The 19198-nt window shown below is 48.4% G+C and overlaps 1 protein-coding gene and 1 long non-coding RNA gene across 3 annotated transcripts in view; one reads left to right on the top strand and one right to left on the bottom strand.

Moving 5' to 3' along the window:
* The window catches only part of Ncc69 (sodium chloride cotransporter 69), a 151703-nt gene that overhangs the window by 78451 nt on the left and 54054 nt on the right, over positions 1-19198 (bottom strand). The window lies entirely within an intron of this gene.
* On the top strand, positions 6135-17511 carry LOC142571873 (uncharacterized). The gene is made up of 3 exons (XR_012825967.1): positions 6135-6420; positions 13644-13778; positions 17287-17511. It is a non-coding gene; the product is annotated as an uncharacterized LOC142571873 (long non-coding RNA).

The raw sequence follows: 19198 nt of genomic DNA, 5'->3' as shown, positions 1-19198 counted from the left end.
GTGCCTGCCTAAATAGACCACTTGCCTACATGAATGACTCAGAACCTTTAGTGAAACGGGAAACAAATCATGGGCATTAAATACACATTTATTAGGCCTCCGACATTAGTTCCAACATTCAATTCAGTTAAAGGACAATGCGTATCGATTCCTCAGCTGCCACCATCGTGAAGCATGAGAGGACCAGTGTACCTAACTTTATAAAGGATTCGTCATATAAATCAAACGAAATTACAGGCACTAACGCTGCTGGTCCTATACTGAAGTAGCTGGCTCTTGTTGTTCTAGAATGCGGCAGACAAGTTGTACAACACCGCAGGAAAGAGACACGGAACGTTGCTGGTACCAACGGATGTGAAGTAGCCATACATACATGCATGTATGTATGGCTACTTCACAGCGATCAGTGGTGGCGCAAAACAGGACAGGAGCACAAACCTCTCGTCTTGTTTCGAACTGCACATCTATTACAATCACTATGAAAAACCAGCTAGCCAAATGCGCCGCCCTTCTAAGCTACTTCACAGGATACTTTCCTCAGTTTCACTAAGGGAGCCGCCCACTCTATAAGCAAAGAAAGAACTATTCCACGCTCGTTCTTGAAATAAATGTTTACTCTCTCTCTCTCTCTCTCTCTCTCTCTCTCTCTCTCTCTCTCTCTCTCTCTCTCTCTCTCTCTCTCTCTGCGTTAGTCCGTTAACAAGATTTCTTCCTTGTTTGCTTCTTCATATTATTTTTCGTCTCTTTCTTTCGTTCTTCTTGTTTTTTTTTTCCTCCTTTTTTTCTGAACCGAAGAGAATGGCGCGTTCCTGGAGATTTATTGCCCGTTTCTTGAGTTTAGGGATTAGCGACCGTCAAGAGAGTATGCACAATAGAGGAGTCCGTGCGGCGTCTCATCCGCCAGTGACGTCACGCCCGTTGCACAGAGCACTGAAATTCGCCGCACACGAGCGGCTTTTGCGCGGAAGCCACCGCACGCAGAGCAGGCGAGCAACCCGAGCTCCCGCGTCACGGGCCCCTTGCCTTGACGATGACTCCGCCACGTGGGTAATGTGCTGCGTATAGAATTCCTGGCGCGTCTTTGTAAAAGGAGAGGAAAATTACCCATCAAAAAGAAGAATGTTCACGCTGTTCACAAGAGCGTTCACATAGTGGTATAAACTGACCATGCAGCGTAATAATTGGAGCACGTCTTTGGCAGACCTTACGCCTGCCCTGATGACGAAAATTCTAAACTTTCGCTAATGATGCGGCGCGTCAGAGGCCGCATACAGTGACGGTTGCTAGTACGAGGTGGCGTTCAGCCAACACCAATTATACACGTTGCTAAGGCGAGTCCTCGTAAAAAAAGCTACTTTGTCACTAAGCAGCGCTTAATGTCTCCCTCTGCCCGAAGGATCGGAAGTCTTCCATGGACACGGCCGACCACAACATCCGCCACCGCTAATTTCTAACCAATTAGAGCAAATAAAGCTTTTCCTCCTCCTCCATGGACACGGTTGTATGTATGTATGTATGTATGTATGTATGTATGTATGTATGTATGTATGTATGTATGTATGTATGTATGTATGTATGTATGTATGTATGTATGTATGTATGTATGTATGTATGTATGTATGTATGTGCAAAAGTACACAGAGTACAGGCTCGACGAAGAAAAACCTAATTTCTATGCAATTAAGAGAAATTAAAATTGACATGTGCACAGGAAAGTACGCAATGCCAAGTTTGGAGTGCAGTCCTCAATTTCAAGTTACACTCGCAGGCGGAGGAGAAAATCGCGGAATGCCTGCTCCTTTTTCTTTTTTTTTTTTTTCTTCTGAGGGGAGTACGTACGTATGTGAGGGCATAGAAAATATCAAATAAGCTACATTTTCATAAAAGGAACGCGGGGCAGCCACTCCTTGCCAACCTTGACTATAAGCTTTTGAATAGAGCGTATTGTTGAAAAAAAAAAAAAAAAACTCAATTTAACAGCGCTCCTTATAATGTCGCCTACGTTATACCGTGTAATAGCACCACCATATAGCCGTGGTGCTCGTAGAGAAATACATGCGCATAATATTAAATAGCAGAATAGAACAATAAGATGGCAGACGGATCATGCTATCTACCTGTGGTAAGCATGAGAGTACACGCACATGCAACACTGCCAGCGCATCGCCATTTGTAAAGCGGTTTTACAGCTCTCACGTAAAATTAATGACAATACTGCAATACGAACAAGCTTATACCGTTATACACGCAGCCGCTCTAGAATCCTGGAACTCTTCTGATACTATCTCTTGTGACGACACACGAGCTTATCGCACGAGTGTGCATAAACGCAGGCGTCCGGGTGTCGGCGCAATCGCTATTCTTGTGACACATGTTCCCGCAGACGTGGCTTTCCGCGGTGCATCTTATCGCGTTAACGCCGGGACTCGAACGCCAACTTTGCGTTTATGGGCACGACTGATATAGAGTTTGCGGGCGTATACGCAACACGTCGTGGTTGCATCTTCCAGCATCTCGCCAACACGGGCGTTGAAATGAGCGCAAATGACTCGTATCTGGTGCTGTAAAAGGCGCGAGTTAGAAATCAGAAGAGATCGCAACAGCGACAACATATGTGGCGGCGCAATCTTGTAACGAGCTTCACTAAAGGGACAGCATAAATGTAAAATATTCCAGATAAGCTAAATTGGTTTACTGCGCTGTGGAAATACTGAACGAACGCGCACGATACCGAGGACATCGACCTGGTATATGTCAGACGGTGACGTACAGAAGAGATTGACGGGCGGCGACGTCTCCGAGAAATGCCTGCACTAGCGGCAGCTCGTGACGTCATAGATGTGAAAACATCTGAACGGGATGCGCCGACTGTGCAACAAAAAAAAAGAAGGGACGTGATTACAATGTGCTTCGAAAATTTACTGAAAACTTTACCCGGCAGCTTTAACGCAGGCTTTTTCTTCACACAACGAAAAAATCGAAACACGAAATGTGACGTTATCGATGACGTCAACGGTACCGCAGTTTGTCACGACATTTAAGAAGCAATGGAGACATAATAACATAGGAGGGGAGGGGGGGGAGGTAATTTGATACGTTTCTTTTATTATTATTATTATTGTCACGAAGAACAAATACAGAAACGGCGTCGCAAGAGTGGCATACTAGTTTAACCTGATTACAAGCTTATTTTTATTGCACAGAAAGGGCCAAACATTGTGGGATGTAGATTACGCGATAATGTCGAATGTCAGCCCAGTTTTAACTTGCATCCACTGAAACAGTACAACGCTATGCTGGCCGCGTACACTGGTGCACGTAGCACATTTGAAATCCAGACTGCGACCCCAGGTTCGGAAAATATACTGGTTCTCAGATGACGCATCCCGTTAACTTTCGATCCTGCCTGCACCTTTAACACTGTACTGCTCAAACACACCTCCGCGTAATGGAAAATTAGGAACGGTTGTTCCCATTCATTTCTCGCGTCACAGAGTTCTTTTGCACGCACACACGCATAAAAACACTAAAACGTCATTGAGTTGCTTAATTCGTCTATTAATTGATTAATTCGCAATTAGTAAATGATTTGATAAGCTATTCACAACCGAAAACTATTTCAAGCGTATCAAAACCGTTACTATAGGCTATGCGTAAAATTACCAGTGCTTAAATTATTAAAACAGTGTCAGAGGCACCAAAACAGCATAGCACGTTATGATACGTTAGGCATCACAGTAAGGAACGCGGACAAGGGTAGGAGGACCAAGCGATCATCGACCCCGAATTAATCATTTCTCCTTCGCCGGGACGGACAATACGTTTTGTGCTGTAGAAAGCAGAGTAGCTTACGCAGATATAGGCGTTCTTAGACGAACAAGAGGTTCAGTAAAAGAAGCGGCACGTTAAAAAGACAGCGAAGAACCACTATTATTTCGACGCAAACGAGCACAGCCTCGCTCCGAGTAAGAATAGATTCTATGCCTATGTACCACCTTACATCTACTATAGCGGCGATGTTTCCAACAGGTGTTCGGGGAGCGTATGAGTCAGGCATTTTGCAGCAGTTGATCACAACAAGCTTCCCTCTTTTGTTTTTCTTCTTTTTTAGTCTCCTCCCCGTTATGCTTTCGAGCTGTCAGGCTCTAATTCCCTAAAGCCGCAGATCCATTTGACCCACTTAAACGTTGTGACTATACCAAAACACACGCCATACTTACTGGAGATGCCACAAAGCACTCGCTTCCGCACATTTTCTTTTTTTTAATTCGCTCAAGCATTCCACTTTCCTTTCAACACCTGGGAGAGCTGAACCACTTCATCGCAAAAGCTTCGTGCTACACTAGGGTTACTGTCAGTGGCACACATAAAACACATCAATGTATGCAATGTATGAAGTTAAATGGACTTAGCACCAATGGTGGGGACCAAGCTGGACTCCGACAGTGGTGGCTCGGACTAAGATTCGTTAAAAAATAAAGTTTCTCTCCCTCTCTTACTCGAAGACTTACGAGCCACAAAATTTCGAGCAATAGCTTAAGGTCATTTAGAGTTGCTAAGGTCCCGACTAGGGGCATGCGCTATGTGTCCCTACCGCGAACGGACATTGTGCCTGTACGAAATGTTAGCTTTTAAAATCACGGTGCTGATGCCAGTTGGAGCTAATGGCAGTTGCAAGTCCTATCATAGACTCAGCTTACTTTGTCTTTTTGTCTTTGGTTTCAACGAGATCATGCACGTGGATAACGCCCAAGCGACTCAAGCACGTACACCCGGCCACAAAAGTATACGGACCAGGGAATTGTAGAAAACGTTGAATTTCCAAGCAGTCTGTAGCAGTAGCCAGTAGAACTGTATACGACTGTGTTGTTAACATATTCTAGTCGATGCCCGAAATGCAAATACCAGGTTGCGTTGTGAAGTTGCGGAGATATTCAGCTTTTTCTCAAATTTTATGATCCGTAATATTTTGTGGCTGGGTGTACATATTATTCTCCTCTTAAGTCCCGAATTATGACCGATAGATGTTCTGGCTTTCAGGTTTCTGGAAACTTGGTACGGATATGACAAAAAAAAAGAAAAACACTTATCCCACAGCAAGAAGTTTTTAGCCATCTCTGGACAGTCGACATAATTACAAAAAAGTTATTTAGGATACTGCACCAGCATTGATGATCCGCTATTTCCCGAAAAGATGCGAAACCTTTCTTATGCAAGTAGGCGCGCTTGTTATTAATTAGCTTAAGGCCTCCTGATACAAGCAAGGACATTTCTTAGCAGCATCGTATCAGTTGCCACAATGCAACACGCCGAACTTCGGGTATAAGCATATATAGTGTACACCTCCTAAAACGTCATCGTTTGACATTACTCCCTGTTCTATAAGAGGATTGTGACATTGTTTTTTTTTTATTCGTTAGCAGAAGCTGACATTTATATTCTGCGCTGTGCTCGCCCATCTCACCACCACCTGGAACGCCAAAGAATAACTTCCGTCTCCATACGCGTACGGCGCGACGGAACGGCTTATGGCAGGTGTCGCGCCAGAAGCTCAACGACGCGATGGCTCTGCACGGACGATCTTCGCGCACTCGTCGGAATTCCCCGAACAGACCTGCACGGAGTCCGCGGACCGCAGTTCGACGAAGGCGTGGCGGTTTGGCGTCCGGCGCCGCGAGGCCTTTCGAAAACTTTACCCTCGAGCATTGTAGCGCCGCGGGCACGCGGGCGGGACGCGTTTACAACCCGCGCTCGTAAAACCGCCGCGACACTTGTAACGGGCCGCGCTCCTTTATCGCCGGTTAGGGCTCCGACAGTGCGTCCGTTTACCAACGTGTCTCGACTATTAAAGGGCTGAGCACAGCTCGCGGTTAGTACACATTCCACGGGCACGACCTGGCGCGTTAACGCGATAAGAAGAAACGGGGACGTCGGCGCAGTGAGCGAGTGCGTGCAACACTGCAGGCGGGCGACGGGAGGTCGGTTGGTAAGGAAAGGAGTAGGGGGCGCACGCGCTATACCGGAGAGCACCTGTCCCCGTTGCCGCGTCCCCGGCTAGTCCTCCTGCGCAGTGCAAACACCTGGACATTGCGCGCGCGCACAGACGTGCAGAGGCGCCTGCGAGGCGCCGCGCAGTCGAGTCCAGTCCAGGTGTGCGGTTTTATTCAAGCATTCGAGCGCATGGAAACCTCTTATCTCGGCTTTCGTATCGCGTTCGACGTCGTGCATTGGCACGCAGGTCGGATGTTAGAGTGGCCAGGTGCGATGCCGACGAGTGGAGTTGGTTTAATGTACTGTGCAGGACATCGGGGGCACTCAGTAAGAGACACGTCGAGTCGTTTGTACGTGTCTGTGTACGTCATTATGGATCCGCGAGAGATACAAGTTCAGAGCGAGCTGAAAGCTGGAAGGCGCTTCAAAGTGAGAATTCAATCACGCAGAGAATTCGTTCTACGGCAACCGTCTGTGAAAGAGCCGTTATGTGGGAACAATGTTTACGTGCTGTTTCTGCGAACAGTGTATACACCGTTTGTTATGTGTTTGCTAAGCATTCGTACACTGTTGTGTAAAGAGGCAACCGTGTCGAGCGGCTGATCTGAGTAGCTTTTTGGGTTACTCCTTCCTTGTAAAGTTTTGTTCGAAGTGAAAAAAAAAATTCAATGAGTACGGCGATTGGATCATCAGTATCTGAGCTTGGAAATGCTAAATTGTTCCGACGTATACATTTATTAAAATAAAAAAAGACAGTAACTACACAAAATGTAAGGAGCCACGGAGCATCTCTTATTTGTCAACCACATTTCCCAATGCGTTTCTTCAACCACAGCTAATATCTCCTTGAATTTGTCACTGTTATAAGGTTGGCCTCGAAGTAATATGTCGCACTAAATCTTTTCCGCAGTCATTTCATTCCCTCGTTCATTCATTGATTGGAACTATCCTCCGTGATAGTTGTATCTATATCATCAATAACCAATTATTTCAATCAGCTTAACCTAATATTGCCTAAGAAGTCTTTGTATTTCACATTCGCAACCAGCAGCACTCGCGTATGTTATTTATCGTTCATTTTTGTAGCCACTTAACTGCGAATTTTTGAAGCCTTGGCTAAAACTGCATAATCTTAAGCCTCTGCATTTTATATTTAAAACTCACTGCATTTCTTCATATGATAAGTCTAATTTGTATGAAAGAAGAGGCGATCGGGTGTTGTCAAGAAGACGACGAAGTGGTTTGTGCGTTGTGTGTATCTACATTGTTGTTCCTGCCGGTAACAATACGTCTCTTGCTTGTTGCGACCCCTTATCTGTAACGCTTCTGGCCCTGAGCGCATCACTTACAAGAAATAAGATAAGAAGAAACAAGGATATCCGGGTGCCGCACGCTGTTTCCTCGGGGCAAATTCGTCGAGCGCTCAGCTGCCGATTTCGAAACACCGGCACATTCATCTTCGCTATAGATCGTGTGCCCCGACAAAACCGAGAGTAATTAAAAAAACGAGGAAAGGCGACATGCCAGGTGCGCGCCGCCGTCTACAGGAAGCGTGACGGGCAAGCGTGAATTCACCCAGGAACTGTCGGTGAGAAATGCCGACACTGCTGTCGAGTAGACGTGCCGGTCTTGTTGTCAACTACGGTGTGTCATCTATAGTTTCAACGTAAACCACAGCGACACGACAGCGTTTTGTCGCCGGCGACACAGCCACCGCTCACTTCGATCAAAACGGCAGTGATAACGGATGGCCGAAAAAAAAAAAAAAGTAGAGTGAGAGAGTAAAATCATGAAGTATTTTTTAATGTTATTTCCATTCACTTGTTGATGTAGGTTTGGCTATACTTGAAGAGAGAAATGAAGGCTAAACTACATATTCCTTCTTTCTTCCTTTTTTTTTTACTATAATGCCGGAACCTGTGACGTCACGCATATTGATGCATATTTTGGTATTCGGGTCATTCTGGCGCAGCATAAGTTCTATAAACTTGACAGGTGGAATTTCTGGACCCTCCAGATTATGCAGAATTCACCGAAAAACGTTTAGCTAGAGCGAAGTACCCTCAGTCAAAATCCATAGCGTTTAAGATCTTATCGTGATCGGTCAAGCTGCTCTCTCTCTCTCTCTCTCTCTCTCTCTCTCTCTCTCTTTTTCAATCTACATTACGGTGCTCAGCAAAAGAAGAGAAAAAGAAACTATTGTTACGTGGTAACGGCCACTGTTTCTGCGACGAAGGCACCGTACATGCACCAAGAAGCAACTGCGTGCCTCTTTCTTTTTTCTTTTTGCCCCACTTTCGGTAACGTAATCTATAAGGACGAAGAACGTTCGGCGCGGTGCCATCGCGTGCGCCAAGCAGGCGTGTTCGAAAAAAGACCGCTGCCTGAATGCACGTGACCCGTGCGAGTAGTGCGACGGCGGCTGCTTGCAGCAGCGGCGGCCTTGCGTGCGACGTGCAGCCGCTGCCCGCTACCACCACCACGCGGCGGCGCCGGGTCCCGACCGAACTCGCGCTTCGAGCACGCGGCCGCCTCGCGCCCCAGGCGGAGCCGGCGCCACGCGTTCGTGACCGGAAGCGGCGGTTACGGGGAAAAGCGGATGCCTGCCTCCTCCGACGGCTCAGCCACCCTTCGACGACGACGACCCTTTTCTGCCTCCACCCGCTCTCTCTCTCTCTCTCTCTCTCTGCGTCTCCATCCTTCGGAGACTTCCGCCGCGGACGCCACCGCTCGCGTTTCGGGCACGGGCATGGGGGGGGGGGGGGGGGGGGGGGGGGGGGCACGAGGTACAACCCGTGTGAGAGCTGACTATGATCTATATAATCTAAGACGTCTATGGGGTTACGTCCATCGACACGACGTACAACCCTTGCGGGAGCTAAGCCACAGTGGAACTCATCGGAAAGCCCTAGCTGAATGAAGAGGCACGGGGCCTGGATGAGGATTCGTCAAGTACTAAAATTTAGTGTATATATATATATATATATATATATATATATATATATATATATATATATATATATATATATATATATATATATATATATATCGGGACAACTTTCTTATATTTTGATGGAATAACCTTCAGAGAGCTTTTATAGAGTGCACAAAGGACAAGACTGCAGAAACACCATATACACTGGCATCCTACGTCGATCATGTGCTGAGACGCACATTAGCCTCGCGCCCTTCCTGTTTCCATTTCATTGTGAACAAATCCTCCCGTGCGGAGGCCAGAAAGTCGTTTTTAATAATTCCGTAGAGTTAACTGTAACTAAATAATTAAATAATTAATTCATCGCAGTAGGCGTCCGTTTTGTTTTCTGCGTGTCGACCAGGCGAGGTATCATCAGCCACTCGATGTCGAGCTGGTCACTCATTTGGCCGACATTGTCCGCAGGCAATACGTTGTCGGACATGACTAGCGCGTATTGCATCCCAACAATTGTTCGAGATTCCGCGTGCCAGTAACAAACGTATTACCGCTAGCGGGATACCGCGTTATACCGCAAAGGTGTGCGACACCGACAACGCCGGTTAAGCGCGGCAAATAAATATTTTGTCCTTCATGTCGATCGGTTTTCATTTAGATACCGCTACCCCAACGCGCTTTCACAAGTTCTAGATGATACGTACACTTTCGAACGCAACCAACATGTGCTCTGTCGAATGTATTCACATGCAGACGTAAGCAACAGCGCTCACCCGTTCCCGCAAGCCATTTCCTGGCTTTACAAATGACGAGTGGCCTATACGCTGTTCGCGCGAAGCTAAGAAAGATTTTCTAAACGATTCCAGCTTTGGGTAAAGCGTGCGCGCATTGACGTCATTGCAGCCGCCATGTTGTTATTGAAAAGCTCCGCGTTATCTCCATTCGCTACAGGCAGCGTTACGCAAGCTGCCAATGGGAAATTTCGAGGAAACGGACACTGCTAAAGTAATCGTCAGCTGCGGCGGGTACTTACGATGAGCACGATAGAACGTACAGCCAGACGCTCTACAATCATGCGAAAGTGCCCGTTCGGGAAGCTGACGTAGGCTTGCGTGACGAAGAGATTTCGTCTCAGGACGGAAATGAACCGGCGACAGTGTACAACTCAGTGTCCTGGAACGTGCACGCATAAGCGCGCCTGTTTTATTTGAAAGTGACACGGTAGAAAAGAGAAACCCGGTGGTCGGCCGGTCTGAGTCGCCCATGCGAAGAAGAAGGAAAAGGAAAAAAAAAAAAAGACAGGCGACGTTTGCTGCGCACAATGATTGTGCAGGCGACGAATTAGTCACTAATGCGCCCGAGGACGGGCGGTAGGTTCAGCAGCGTCTTTCTCAGAAATGAAAAAAAAGAGTCGCATAGCAATAGGCTGCTCCACAGTTGGCAAGCCGCGGAGTGGTTCGCGAGAATGTTACAAGGAATTCGCCGTCACAGCCTAAATATGTTGGATAAACGGGGAAAATAAAATAAAAGTAAAATACCGACAACGCAACTGCACGACCGGATTTCTCCCGCGTAATAACCTGCTTCTCGCATCATTTCAGGTAAAACATGATGGAGGTGACGATCCCGACCTTCTGGGTCGATATGTGGCCTGGAGAAGCACATCGGAATCCAGCTGTATCGCCAACACGAACTTTGCGGAAACAAAACTTCCCCCGCTAATGAACTCCCTGTCGCTGTGCCCTCGTTTCGGGACGCCGTATACAAATTCGCACTATACACACACGCGTGCGTGCTGAGCAGCTAGGTACACCCGTGAACAATAGTATACGGACCACAGGATCGCCGAAAAAACTGAATTTCTGCGTAATCAACAAAGAATTGATGAGTAGACTCAAAAGTTTGCAAATGCCAAGTTTGGACTGCAGTCCTCAATATCAATTTGCGTTTACAGGCAGAGGGAAAAAAAAACGGCTTTATTGCGCAACCCCTGGTCCGTATACTTTTGCTCACGGGTGTACATCAGTGCAGTCGCGGCGCACGCAGCGCTGTTGCGCCACGGTGTCGCGACAGGTGGCGGCTGTGTGGCGCTGACGATAACCCAAGGCCACACCTGCGCCACATAAAAGGGGCAGGACAAGTGAAGCTGCAAAAGCAATATAGAACAAAAATGGGAGTGACGGAGGCGGGGATAGGTTCGAATGAAAGAGCTATACGACGAGTGAAGCAGGAGCAAGAGACACGGAAAAGAGAGAGAGAAAAAAAGAAGGCAACCGCGTGACCAGTCGCGGCAAAAGTAGAAAAAGAACAACACGGGCGACGTGAAAGCGGCGCAAAACCATTACGGAAGCGAAACATCCGAGAACGCATTCACGACGAGTGCGTGCGTGCGTACAGCGCAAGGACGGCGCAAAGAAACGCTGCACAGCTTCGCGCTATGGCCGCGCCTGTGCTATGCTTTAGCGGGTGACGTCAGCGGGTGGTCCTCCATCGAGTGAGACAACGTCGCCCAAAGGTCCAAGCTTCTTTTTTTTTTTTTTTTTGACTTCTTCTGGAGTGATGACAACGCGCTTCTGCGGGCCGTCGCAACCGGCCGTGGTGCGGCCCGGCGTGTTGATTGAGGGATTCGCAGCCACGCGCTGCTATGCGCGCAACCATGGAATCATGCGGCTACGGTATAATTGTCTCTGCGTGACCCTCGGTCGTGAGACAAAGGCGGCACGTATAGAGAACAAGTGTGGCTGCCTTATTCGCCGGTCGAGCAGCAGCAGCATTACAGCAGCCTCCACTATGGCAAAGCTATGACAAGTAGCCGATATGCGACAAAGAAGAGAGAACAGAGAAAAAAAATTTACCGGTCAAAACACGGCATTAGAGCTTCCGATTTTGGAGGACCAGCGCCCAGACAAAGCACACGGAAAAGAGTGACACTGCATGAGGCACTCCAAAGAGACATGCTGAGGCAATGTGCATTGTTGGACGAGTTGGTACATATCTGAAAAAATGAAAACATAAATTCTGGGATATTACGCGATTAAACCATGATCTGGTTATGAGGCGCGGGGGGGGGGGGACATGTTAGGGGCGGATTATTATTACGGGAGCGGTGTTTCTTTCTCTCTTTTTCTTTTTGCGAATTTAAGACGAAAAGCAGCAGGCAACCGCAGAACACCGACTAAACGTATTCAAGTATAACGCTGTGCACACAACGGCAACGACCGCGCCATTCTGTGCGCCGTTCTATATACAGCGCCGAGGCGACGCGCGAAGACGCGAGCGACGGATTTATGCATAACGCCGCGTGATGTGTGTGTGTGACAGGCACGGATGCGAGCGCGTTCCCGCGCGTCACGCCGCCAGTCGTGTACGAGCCGGTTGTGGTTCCACGATGGAGCGCGCGCGTTATATACGGGTGACTCGCGCACGACGCCGACAGACGTCGAGGGCGGTGCGCGCCTTCCCGCCTCGCGAGCTCCCTGCAGCCGCGATCCTGAAACATGAGCCCGTCAAGCATGGCCACGGCGCGCGATGATGACACGCGAGGTGTACGTATACAGATAGATACACGCACATGCTACCATAGCGCGCTAATACGATGGGCAAATGACGAGCTGTACACGCAAGACTGTTGATATCTATAAGGAATATTTCGCAGAGGTTTGTTCGACGTTCACTTAAAGCAGAGGTGTGGCGTTCTTCCCGGAAGCACAAAATAAATCAGTCGTTCTTGTGATCGAAGTTTGTAAGCTTATGCTTACGCGTGGTTAATTTCCTTTCTATAAAATAAAAGAACCTCCTTGCCACTGTGTAACTGTAAGTTGTGACATCGTAACTCGTCGGCTATGATGTTGCGCTGCTAACAAGGAGGTCGCGGGATCGAATCCCGGCTCCGGCGGCGCAACTTCTATGAAAGGCGAAATGCAAAAAAAAAAAAAAAAAAAAACGTCCGTGTTCCGCGCATTGGGGGCACGTTAAAGATCCCCTCGTGGTCAGAATTAATACGAAGGCCCCCACTACGGCGTGCTTCACAATGAAATCGTGGTTTTGGCACGCAAAACCCCAGAATTCAACATTGTAACTTGTAACATTGTGATCTTGTAACTGGCTAAGGCTCGCGGCCCCGTGGGCATACGTTCGGGGAGGAGGGGCAAGGGCACCCCTGCGTCCCCATAATAGACGCTTATGATTTTGAGGGCCAATAAAGAGAAAGATAACTTGAGTTGTATTAGCGTATTACCCTTCTAGAGTGCCAGTAAAGCCGCTGGGTAAGCGAGAAAAGACACTATATCAAAAGACGGGTGCCACCAGTTCGCCGTGACGTAATGCATTTTGACGGTGCCTGCATGCTGAAGCCTAATTTATTTATTTCATCGCTACATCTGGACTACCCTTTATTATAAAGGACCAAACTATTATAAGACCAAACTTGGCAATAAGTTGGCAATAAGCCACAACGGCTATAACGCGAAAAATAATATACCTGAACCGTACAACTAGCCGCTGGGGTTTCGGCGCGAAAATTCAGAGAAGCAAGTTTGACCTTCATTTTCACCTCTAATAATCAACACATTGTAGCGAGATCAACGAAAATATAGTTTTGCACGAATACCTAAATATAAACTGATTTAGTGTCCTGTGTTTCTCACTCACTGTCATCGCTCTCTTTCGAACTTCAGCATTTAACATTAGGCTATTTCGATTTCGCATGTGCGTCCTACAGCCTCCGAGTGTGCGGCAATTTGCGGAATCTGTTGTTCCCAAAGCGTGCAGCCACTGCTTGTTCGATCAATGCCGCGCTTTCTGGTGCCCGGCGAAGATGCCGTACTAGCGCCTGAACTGCAAAATACAGTGTACGGTACGTACTGGGGCCAAAAAAAAAAAAAAAAAGACTCTTTTTTTTTGTTTTTCCCCTTTGTAAGTGCTCTTTCCATCGGCGAGCTACATTTTACTAAGAGTATCTCTAATATCGATTGGCTCGTCTGTGCTCTTTGAACAGTTAATTCTGTATAGGGTAAGACCATTTTTTGTTAGTTATTTCAATCTTCACGCGTCATTTCGTAAATTTTATTATCAGATGTTTCATTTTATTTGTACGATACAATGCTAGCGCGATGCCTGTTGCGCTACGGCCCTAACTTATCAGTTTACCACCGACGAATCTCCGATCGTGTGAAATACGCGCAGCAACGAATACGCGTTAACGAAGAATAGAAAATAACGCGGTTCCCGCAAGAAAAAGAGAGCTGCCGCCTAAGCGTTAGGAGACGTGCAAAGTTACGGGACCTGTCGCACGACCTCGCCCGCAGAGGTTTAAAAACCAGGGACGCTCAAATGCCAAGGTGACCTGCCTCGCGATGCCGTTGTCGCATACTTGCGCGCATTTTCCTTCGGCCTCGAAATAAAGGTCAACGATGACACGCAGCGAACAATCGGCGCCAGCGGGACTGATGCAGGCGACTACGTCGCGGTCGAAGTCATCGATTATGTGCACTAAATTCATAACTTGTTCATCCGCTTTCTCCCTCTCTGCCTAGCTCTCTCTCTCTTTCCCTAGGTTAATTCGCGTTCTTGGGCACGGCTGAGGCATACGTGGCCCGATATTGTTACTGTGTCTTTCCCTCTTTCAAATAGAGCCCCGCACGTACGGCTACCTAAAACCGAAACTGGAAGCGTTCGTGGTCCATCTCTCAAAATTGGGACTCTTGCGGTCCGCACGGACACGGTCAGCAGTACAGGGTAATAGTGCCGGTTACATCACAAAGGACGAGATAGACGACGATAACGGTCAATTAAGCAGGCTTTAAAAATGGTTGCAAAGTGAGCTTTCTTAGTAATATAGGGGACATTGTAGGAAATACTAAGGTAAAATGCGCAAAAGGTACAAGGCAGGGAAGCACCACCGCAGAGCTGTCTGGGCTTGCAACGTTTCGACTGTTTGCTTTTCTTTTCTTTTGTTCTTTTTCCATCTGTCCCTTGTTACTATCGCTGAAAGCAGAGCGACTTACTGGCATTACGAAACAATGGTATACCGCGCTACAGAAGAAACGAAATGCACAGGACTGGCGCTGCAGGACCTTAGTCGGCCTTGATAACAATAAAAAAAGAAAACTACACACAAGAAAGGCTCCCATTCGCGGCAAAATTTCGCGTTTCACTATGCCTGTCCCCTATCCTGCAGCGCTGGAACTGTATACCACCACCGTCTGCAGCCACCTCTCACACCGGCGCGTGTTAGCTGCGGCACATCGTCAACCTCCTTCGTCGCGTTCCCTTCGCGACACGCAGCGCACGGAGATGCCCTCGCTGGCGCGCGCAATGACGATCAAAAAGGTCGCGCCGCGCCTGCCGCGAAAGCCGTTACGCGGACAATTCTTCGACTTCCTTCTCGTCCGGCTCGCAGCAACGGCTCCGCGCGGAGCTTTGAGCGTGAGGGGGCGCGTATGTGAGCGAGGGGTGCGCGTGAACGTCACCGAGGGGGCGTGCGATTGCCCCCCCTCCCCCCCCCCCCCTTGCAGATTCCTTTTCGGCGAGGCGAGCACGAGAGACAGCGACGAAGAGATTGGGAGATGGACGCTCATTGTCTCTGCGGCACCGAAAAATGAGCGGCGAGGCGCCAACGCGGCGGCGGCGACCACGTTAGCGTCGCTGCCAGGCGGGGTGCCACCCTGCAGCGCCGGCGGTGCTGGAGGGGAAGGGTTCGGGCAGGAGTGGAGAGGCGGCGGGCACACCGCCAGCAGCGAGAGTTCGACACGACGTCTGGACGTGCCCCCGTCACCGACGCCGCCAGCGACACGTCACCCAAGGCCGACCCGGAGGGGGCTTTCACTCAAGGTCGAGGCGGGCGTGACCCCCCCCCCCCGCCACACACACACTCACACACACACACACGCCTTCTCTTTCCTGCGTGCCACTGCAGTTCGCTCCTTCCACCGATGGAATTTTTGATACGCTCAGCGCCCGTTATTCTTTATTTATCTCTTTATATTCCCGACATCCACTTTTCTCTCCCCGGTTATATCTTTTTCTTTACATTTTTATTCCTACTTTTTTTTTTTTATAGGATCCGCCCAGTTTCCTGCTTCGAGTTCGATACCGCATTTGCTCAGAACCTGCTCTCCCACCTCCTCGCGCGCATAACGGCTCGGAAGTCCATCCGCACCGCGTTTTTTTGCCCAAGACGGAAGAAATGCGGCGTCGGACGCTGAGCCCTACGGCTATGGCAAAACGGGCCTCCGTTGGCGGCGGCAGAATTCCATCCCGATGACAGTTGAACGTATGCGCAACGGCAACTGCGCAGTAAACACTAATTGAGCGAGTACATTAACGCCGTACCTATATATGTGACATGCGCGACACGTTCCATTAAGGCGAGCCGTTTTGCGAGCCCCTGCGTTTTCCAGGTGCAGAACGAAAAAAAAAAAAAGTTGAAATGAAAGGCTGTAACAAACAGTGTCAATGTAGGCCGGTTGTAGCGTGCGCCGACGTACCGTCCTGTTAAAATGCGTGGTGATTTTGTCACCGAAGACAAGCACTTGTACAATATTTTAATTGAATTCGGGGGTTTTACGTGCCAAAACCACGATTTGATTATCAGGCGCGCCGTAGTGGAGGACTCCGGATTAATTTTGACCACCAGGGGATGTTTAACGTGCCCCCTATGAAAAAGACACGGGCGTTTTTTTTTTTTTTTTTTTTTTGCATTCCGCCCCATCGAAATGCGGCTGCAGCAGCCGGGATTTGATTCCGCGACCTCGTGCTTATCAGCGCAACACCATAGCCGCTAAGTCATCGCGGCGGGTGATGGTAGAACAAATGACTCCAAAGTACATCATCGCTACAGAATGTAGGCGGTCCTTATTCCCGTGTCAATCGTGCTCTCTCGACCAAGCGATTATCACAATCCATACTTCAATATGACTTAGACGCAGAAAGAAAGCAAACTTCCATACAGTGCGGAGAAGTTTAATGTTCTTACAGAAGGCAAGAAGGCAAACAAATGATGGTTGATAATTAAAACTGAGAGGTCTAAATTTTGAGCGTCGACGTGCATCATTTGCATTGCTGCCGGAATGTCAGAGGATAAGAGAGTGCGCGAGTGAGCGACACGGGAGAAAAGTGAAGTGACGCGTCGTGGAACTTTCCGGTCATTTGGCGGAAGTATGCAGCAGTGGAAAATACGCCGCTTCCTGGCAAGAGATCAGTAACCTTCCTGGGCGAAGTGGTCGCAGCATAAAAGTTTCAATCAATACGTCACGTTTATCACGAGTCAAGTGCTCTTATGACGGGCTGGTATCTTTCTGCAACATCACCTCGGCCGTATGCAGCATAACCACACTTCTAATACGCTCACGCGATCTCTTCAGACTGAAGGAAACTCCAGAAAGAAGAAGACCATCGAAAGTTTCGACGCAACTCTCGGGAATGCAAGACCTGCCTCCGGGACATTTAGCAGTAGTACGTCTGACACTCCGAAGTACATGAGAACGAGGACCAATGTGCTTTCTCAATACTTAGAGCTTTTCAGCAACTAAAGCACTACAGAAGTACCCAGGCATGAGGCCAGGCGGCAGAGCTTTGGAGAAGAGATGAAACTGACCGCGATTCTAAATTCTGCATAGCACAAACGGCAACAGGTCTGAGACAGTCTTTATAAACTTAAAGCGAAGACAGCTCCGCATGTCCCGCGCGACGAAATTCTTGTGATGTTCGATAGGTCGTATCGGATCGCTCCGATACGGAGGTGATAATATTTGTCATACAATTTTTTTTTTTTGTTAATTGTGGGGTTTTACGTGCCAAAACCACTTTCTGATTGTGAGGCACACCGTAGTGGAGGACTCCGGAAATTTTGACCACCTGGGGCTCTTTAACGTGCACCTGACTCTTAAGTACACGGGTATTTTCGCATTTCGCCTCCATCGAAATGCGGCCGCCATGGCCGGGATTCGATCCCGCGACCTCGTGCTCAGCAGCCCAACACCATAGCCACTGAGCAACTACGGCGGCTACCATACAACATTCAGGCTGTATTTTGAAAGTAAGCGGTCTAAAAAAAAAAGTGATCGTTACTCTTCGTTGCGCACATTGGAGCCGGTTTCGCCTCGTATACAATGAAGGTTCTATGCTGTCATACACGAGCTGCTGGAGGCGCGCTGAGACAATCGGGCGATCACACTGTCGGTGTGAGTTGCATACCAAGGCGCCAACAAGTTCATCCTGTTACGTCTGAGGCACATATAGATGTAGAACGCGCAAGGTGCGAAGTACAAAAAACAGAGAGCATCTGTGTGCACGGATACTGGTCACGGAAACGGAAAGCACTGCCGCTCGCTTCTATAGGCGCCCCACGTTCGATCGTATGGACTCCGGACTCAAGTCCGAAAACACTAGGATGAGAACATACGGAATAGAGGGGACGGGGCAAACGCTTGTGCCACTTCTTATTTTCTGTCCACGTTGTCGTTCTATACCGTGTCGCGCTATATTCCAAGTAACAATGAGTTAGGACTTCAGAGAGCAGTGTCGTTGCTCTTAATACTAAAGGTTCTTCCGTTAGCTAAGTGCATGGTACTGACACGAGCCACAGAGTTCCCCACAAAAATTACTAGAGGAAATTCTGGCGCTATAGTGCCTACGGAAGGTGTAAGATGGCGGCACCCGAGCATGGCAATGATATGGGCAGTACTACAGCAATGCTGGGTACTTGGCAATGATGGGTATTTGGCTAAACATTGTCCTTATTTCTGGCTTCTAAGGACTTTGCAAACTGATTATATTTAACAAAACACTGCGCCATAAATATAACGATTAGCAATGATTTATGCGTGCATGCGGAATCTTGCTGTTTTTGCGTTTTAGAGAAATTTGACTTCCTCGAAATTTAGACAGATGAAGCGTAATAAGTAACGCCACGAAGACGTCTGAAGCCATAAGCACGAAGATCAGAAAAATCCAAACGCAATTTCGATGGTAGCTGAACAACCAAAGTGCCAGGGTTCCCTTTAGTACTAAATTTTTCGTTGGAAACTGTTGCGTTTCGCCTGCGACACGTGGTTTTGCCGGCGCGACTGCGGCGGGGCGGCAGACATTTTGGCCCGATCGTCGTCGCCGCAACGCTCCCCGCCAGGTGTTTCCAGGCGCGACTGCGGCGATGCGACCGCAAAGGATCACCCTCTCCTTCCAGTCATTGTGCCCGAACCAGGCGATGCGAAAGCAGGGATCACCCTCTCATTACAGTCATTGTGCCCGACCGGCAGCGCTACGACAGTGTGCTAC

Source organism: Dermacentor variabilis, chromosome 2, assembly GCF_050947875.1.
Source record: "Dermacentor variabilis isolate Ectoservices chromosome 2, ASM5094787v1, whole genome shotgun sequence".
NCBI classification, from domain to species: Eukaryota; Metazoa; Arthropoda; class Arachnida; order Ixodida; family Ixodidae; genus Dermacentor; species Dermacentor variabilis.
The sequence above is the reverse complement of the archived record's forward strand: the minus strand, read 5'-3'. Positions and strand labels throughout refer to the sequence as shown.